Source organism: Sinocyclocheilus grahami, unplaced genomic scaffold, assembly GCF_001515645.1.
Source record: "Sinocyclocheilus grahami isolate Dianchi unplaced genomic scaffold, SAMN03320097.WGS_v1.1 scaffold462.1, whole genome shotgun sequence".
Lineage (NCBI taxonomy): Eukaryota > Metazoa > Chordata > Actinopteri > Cypriniformes > Cyprinidae > Sinocyclocheilus > Sinocyclocheilus grahami.
Window position 1 is genome coordinate 227,388 of NW_015505641.1, and position 6,920 is coordinate 234,307.

The 6,920-nt window shown below is 35.0% G+C and overlaps 1 long non-coding RNA gene across 2 annotated transcripts in view; it reads left to right on the top strand.

Annotated features, from left to right (window-relative positions):
- The window catches only part of LOC107552993 (uncharacterized), a 10,118-nt gene extending 3,780 nt beyond the window's left edge, over positions 1-6,338 (top strand). Inside the window, exons 3-7 of one of the 2 annotated variants that reach the window (XR_001604920.1) lie at positions 294-410; positions 484-545; positions 2,246-2,332; positions 4,587-4,629; positions 5,559-6,338. This is a non-coding gene — a long non-coding RNA (uncharacterized lncRNA). The remainder of the gene's footprint in view (positions 1-293; positions 411-483; positions 546-2,245; positions 2,333-4,586; positions 4,630-5,558) is intronic. The other variant, XR_001604919.1, reaches the window with a different exon arrangement.
- The last annotated feature ends 582 nt before the right edge of the window (positions 6,339-6,920 follow it).

Consider the following 6,920-nt stretch of genomic DNA (forward strand, 5'->3'; position numbering starts at 1 on the left):
ATATATATATATATATACATACATATACATATACATATACATACATATACATATACATATACATATACATATACATATATATATATATACATATATATACATATATATACATATATATATATATATATATACATATATAAAATGTAAACAATACAGAAGCATACTCCTTTAGATAGAAGGTCTGTAAGATGACATGACAAATAAATGTAGGTGTGTTCAAATTTTAGACTTGTACTGTGCATGTGTAGAAAGAGGACAAAGCATTGCTTCTGATCTCATGTGTTCATCATTAGGACGCAGAGCAGAAGACATACATTCATGTCAAAGGCTGTGTGCCGCAGTTTGAGAAATGGCTACAGGACAACCTGACGGTAGTGGCTGGGATCTTCATCGGCGTCGCTCTGCTGCAGGTGAGAACGCCTTCATCTGCATTCGCTGATTGCATCTTCTGTTTCTACTTCATGTTTCTCTCTCTTTTTCCAGATATTTGGAATATGCCTTGCACAAAATTTAATCAGCGATATTGAAGCTGTGAGAGCCAGCTGGTAAGAACACACACCTGCAAACTCACGACACGTTGTCTCTGTTCCTGCTCTACTTTTGCAAACTGCCACCGCAAGCAGCTTTTCTCTTTCACCCTAGTGCTTTGATGCCTGTGCATCTTCTACTTTATTCATAATGCACATTAATGGCTCACTGCTTTAAAACTGTTAATGAATCGGCGTGTTTCTGGAGTTTTATAAACAACCTTTCTGAGTTTGCCGTTTTTGCTTCGAGAAGTGCCTCCATGTGGACAAAACAAGAATCAGACGAAGATGATGTTTGATCGAAACTCTCTCAGCTGTCAATGTGTTGACGGATCACTTGAACAGAAAAATACTGTTAAAATATATAATATTAAGATGAATTACAGTACTGACCTGCATCATATTTGCTGAATGAAATCCAATACTTGTTTCTTACTAATTTGGGGTGCTGATTTAAAAAAAAAATCAAATGTTTTGCTCTAGCATGTAACTTTCTTACAAAATATAATGTGCATTTTGTGCTTTCGACATCCATTTGTTCATCAGCTGAAGAAACGCCACAAAAACAATATATATATATACTGTATATAATTCTGATGAATGATTGAGTATTTGAAATTAAATGAGAATTTAACATTAAATGTCAGTGAAGTCAGTTAAGAGTATTTGAAAATGAAACTTTTGACATTTGTCTTTTGTTATCTTGATAAATGCATTAAAGGAATAGTTCACCCAAAAAACGCAAATTTGCTGAAAATGTCCTCACTATCAGGCCATCCAAGATGTAGATGAGTTTGTTTCTTCATTAGATTTGGAGAAACCTAGCATTCCATCACTTGCTTACCAGTGGATCCTCTCTGTAGTGAATGGGTGCCGTCAGAATGAGAGTCCAAACAGCTGATAAAAACATCACAATAATCCACAAGTGATCCACACCACTCCAGTCCAACAAATAATGTCTTGTGAAGTGAAAAGCTGTGTGTTTATAAGAAACAAATCCATCGTTAAGAAGTTATGTGCTTTATACAAGTCTTATATCCATAATATTGCTTTCTCCAGTGAAAAATGTATCTTGTCTGAATCAGGAGAGAAATATGCTCAGATCAAGCACAGTGTGAAAACATTTCTAAAACAGTATGTGGGTGGATTTTGATGTGAGAGGACAACAGGGGGTGGACTTTTTCACTAGAGGAAGCGTTATTATGGATTATGGACTCATGTTTTGGCCAGAAGCGATGGTTTAAAGTTTAAATGTCTTTAACACACACGCTTCACAAGATTAATTTAACTGATGGACTTGAGTGGTGTGGATTATTGTGACGTTTTGCTCAGTTGTTTGGACTCTCATTCTGACGGCACCCATTCACTATTCCTTTAGGTGATACACATATAACTTGAAATATATGTGGTTTTGTGAAAAAAAAAATGTTGGTGATGGAAATTGTATCGATATTTTTTAACTCTGCATTATCAAATTACTAATATTAGGAATTTTTTTGCAAATCAGCAGAATTGTTTTTCAGGATGCATGGCTGTGTAATCATCATGTATTAGCGCTTTAGAGTTATTATCTCTGGGCTAATATGAATGTGATTTTACTCCTATTTGAACTCCTCACATCACACACACACACACTCCACTCACTTTCCTCCGTGCTCTGTCACATCCACGCCAACTCACCTCACAACTTCACTTCTCCTCGCCCATGCCTTCATCAGGGTGCCGCCCCCCTCTTACGTCGCCTGCCGCCCCCCGTCCCACTACAGCAAGAAAGCCTCTGTGTACTCCTGAGGGAGGTTGGCCTGGTGGGTGTGAAACATGTCTGCTTGTGCTGTGTGTGCTCCCCGTGTTCTCCTAGAATCTAGATCATCAGCGCTCTGCTCTTCCTCCACTGAGGGCTAGTCAGTGTTCTCTCAGTGTTTGTCCTCCTGCCATGACCATAATCATTCATCACTAAGATCAAACCAGTTACACTTTCACATGGTTAGCCATCTTTACATCACACCTGGATGAGATTCTCTGATTTATTTGTTTATTTAATAAAAATAAAATAAATAAATAAATATATATATATATTAATATATATTATTTTATTTTTTTTAGGGTTCAAGATTAATTCACATTAAGAAGGAATAAGAAGAGTAGTTATTACAGAAATAACATACTTTAAAATAATACGCAAAAGTGCAAACTGAAAGGGTTAGTTCACCCAAAAATGAAAATTCTGTCATTAATTACTCACCCTCGTGTTGTTCCAAACCCGTAAGATCTTCGGAACATCGTAATGACGTCATCACGCCGGATCTGGGTCAGCGCCGCCACACGCTCGCATCATGGTACTGTCGTGAACGCGCGTCCACAGTAGAGACGAAAATGTGGAATAAAGTCGTTATTTTTGTTTTCTCTGCGCAAAAAAGTATTCTCGTAGCTTCGTAATTTTACAGTTGAACCACTGATGTTACATAGACTATTTTGTCAATCATCTTGGTATTTTTCTGGACCTTGAACGTGGTAGTTACCTTGCTGTCTATGGGAGGGTCAGAGAGCCCTCAGATTTCATCAAAAATATCTTAAATTGTGTTCCGAGATCTTACGGGTTTGGAACAACACGAGGGTGAGTAATTAATGACAGAATTTTCATTTTTTGGGTGAACTAACCCTTGAATGTGATGTTTTCAGACAAATCATTGCACGTTAATTGCAATTAAATGAAAATGTATTATAGTTTCAATGCAATTAGCTGAACTTAGCTGCAACATATTTTTATGTAAATTAATAATTACTTTCAATTACTGAATAATTCATTTGAAATATGATTCAAGTTTATTATGTCAAATAAAGAAAAACAAAGAAACAGTAAGTTCATAAATATAAATATTTAAGATTCTGCATTATTTTTAGTATACTAATCATATATATATATATATATGACATCAAATACTAAAGTTTTTGTAACTTTTTAAATTCTGCTTTTTGCTTAAATTGTTATACTGATAATATTTGTAATGAAATATTTTGTATTAAATTATGTGCAAATTCAATAACTACTTTCCTTCTTGGAGCCAGTGTTGTTTGAGTATATCATTCAGATACTATTATAGTTTTTATTAGTATTTTTAATTATATATTTTTATTTTCATTTTCATTTTAGCTAAAGTTTTAGTCATTTAGTTGTGTTTTTGCCATTTGTATGAGTTTTTTTGTAGTTATACATTTTTATTTTAGTAAAAATTCAACTAAATATAAATGAGAAATATTGTCTTGGCATCTAAATGAGAAAACTTTTTTGTATTTTAATTTTATTTCAGTTAACATTTATTTTATTTCAACTAAAAATATATATTGTTTTAGTTAAGTGTTATCACCCTGTTTGGAGCCTACTGTATATTACAAACAAACACAAACAAACAAATAAATAAATAAAAATAATATTCATAAAGTTTACTTTTCTTCAATTCTGTACTCCCAACAAATATGTTCTGTGAAATATAAAATATACTACATTATGTATTCTACAAAGTATATTCTCATATATTTTTAAAGTGAATAATTTAATAAGTATTGCATGGCCTTATTGTAAGACCCTTTCATACAGTCTCATTATAAAACACATCCTCACAATTCCAGTCTCGCAGAGATCTACAGCAGGAAGAGAGCAATAAATGTGAATGTGTCGCACTCCATGGTCATTGTCATCTTAACCCCGCGCGTTTGCTCCTCAGATTCTCGCTCCCACTTCTAGTCCCGTGCTCTGCATCAAGCCTCATCCCTCATTATAACCCTGATCTGCCAGCTGGCCTTGCTGCAACCCTACCATCCATCCCACATCAGTCATGTTCTCTCTAGCTGAAAATCAGTCAGTCAGACTGTAGATTGCCGTTCTGATTGCTCTAATGCAAGGCCCCATTTATCAAGTTGGCACAAAAAAATAAAAGCTCTACTGTGGTTTTATTGGAAAAGTCAGTGGAGTAATGCCAACTCCTAATGAGGCCTTGCACCATTGGCTCTAGACTTCTGTTTATGACCCATGTCTTCTTTTTATATCTTTGTCTTATGCAGTTTGTTCACATGAAGTGGCAGCTAGTCGTTCAGACACTCACAGGTAATGTATACATGTATACACTTCCAGAACACACAATGCTTTAAGTCAGCATGAAATGAATTTGAATATTATGAAAGTAAATATTCTGATATAATATTGATTTCACACTGACTTTAATACTCTTAAAGGAACAGTTCACCTAGAATTGAACATTTACTCACCCTCAGACCATCCAAGGTGGAGATTTGTAGCATTGCATCACTTGCTCACCAATGGATGCTCTGCAGTGAATGGGTGCCGTCGGAATGGGAGTCCAAACAGCTGATAAAAACATCACAATAATCCACACCACTCCAGTCCGTCAAATAATGTCTTGTGAAGTGAAAAGCTGCGTATTTGTAAGAAACAAATCCATAAATGCATTTTTATCTTCAAACTGTTGCTTCTAGCTAAAATATAAGTCCTTTGTCCATAATACAGCTTTGTCCAGTGAAAAAGTCATCTTGTCTGAATCAGGAGAGAAATATGCACAGATCAAGCACCGTTTACAAGCCAAAACAGCTCTAAAGATATATGTGGGTGGATTTTGGACAACAGGAGATGGACTTTTTCACTGGAGGAAGCGTTATTATGGAATATGGACTTCTATTTTGGCCAGTTAAAACACCTTTATGGATTTGTTTCGTTCAAACACACAGCTTTTCACTTCACAAGACGTTAGATGGACTGGAGTGGTGTGGATTATTGTGATGTTTTTATCAGCTGTTTGGACTCTCATTCTGACGGCACCCATTCACTGCAGGGCATCCATTGGTGAGCAAGTGATGCAACAATTCAAAATGTGTTTCGATGAAGAAACAAACTCATCTACATCTTGGATGGTCTGAGGATGAGTATATTTTCAATTTTGGGTGAAATATTCCTTTAATACCAACCTAACTAGAAAGATTTGATTTGTCCATACTGTGTTTCTTTCTCTTTGTAAACAGGCCTATGCCAGCATGATGAAGGTAGCAAATGATGAACACAAGATGCCAAGTGCACTGGATTGTGTGTGTGTGTGCGTGTGCACAGTAATCTTTTACCATCTATAAATAGTGCTACTTTTTCTAGAGTGTTTTATGTGTCAAAACACACGTGTAATGTGAAAAAATATTTGTGTCCACAGAGGCTGCGTTAACCAAAAAAATGTCCACCATTTGCCGGACTGCAAAAACATTACAAAAAGCATCATTCAAAACGCTTTCCGTCACTTTGACAAAAAAGAAATAATAGGCAAAAGCATATCTGAAATGTTTTCTTGTAAAATGAATCGGGTGTGTCTCAATCGGCTCACTAGTCAGCACACTGTCCAGGGCACTGAACGTTTCTCACTAAAAAATCCCACAATGCACTACATACTATGTACTAATGTTAAATATCACATAAACATTTTAATAACAACAAATGAGATTATTTTGGCATAATGATTTTATTTTATTAAGCTACACTCTAAATTAAACTTTAATGCATTAGTAACTAACATGATAATATCCATACAAAGTAACAAATGAATGTGATTAGCTACTTCAGGTGGCAGTAATGCAGTAATGCAACACATATGTTCTTCCACTCCGAGAACTGATAAATCGAACCTACCGGTTTCATCGGACTAAATGAATGGTCAAAAGACACCATGATAATAACAACAGGCCATATGTATTAGCTGGTTACTTCTTAAAGGGACAGTTCACCCAAAAATGAAATTCTTGTCATCGTTTACTCACCCTGTCGTGAGTAAACCTCTATGAATTTCTTTCTTCTGTTGAACACAAAAGAAGATATTTTGAAGAATGATGTTAAATAAACAGTTGACGGTAGCCATTGACTACATAGTATTTTTTTTTTCCAGTGGCAATCTCTTTAAGGAAACTTGGCTTTGCTTAATATTTTAGAAAAATCATGTTAAAATGTGATCCATCAGGCTTTATTATTCAACTCTTACTCATTTTATTGCATTGCATTATATGTTTTGCTTCCACAATGAAAACTACAGAGCTTTGATCATAAAACTAATAAAACTTTAAATATCATCTTACTAAGACATATTATTGGGAGAGCGACAACTGATATTTATATGCATTTTATGTAAGTAGTCTGCTATACCGCCCATATAAATATCAGCATCTGCACCAAGTAGAATTTTTTTGCATACGTTTTTTTCCCTCCTCTAGTTTGAGCTCCACATTCTCACTATATCATATTATATGAGCCATAAAAGCCTGATGTATCAAATATGATACTCAACAAAAAACATATGCAAAGCCCCCCCCCTTCCTTTTTTGATTTTGTCTTAAGGTTTCTGACTAATA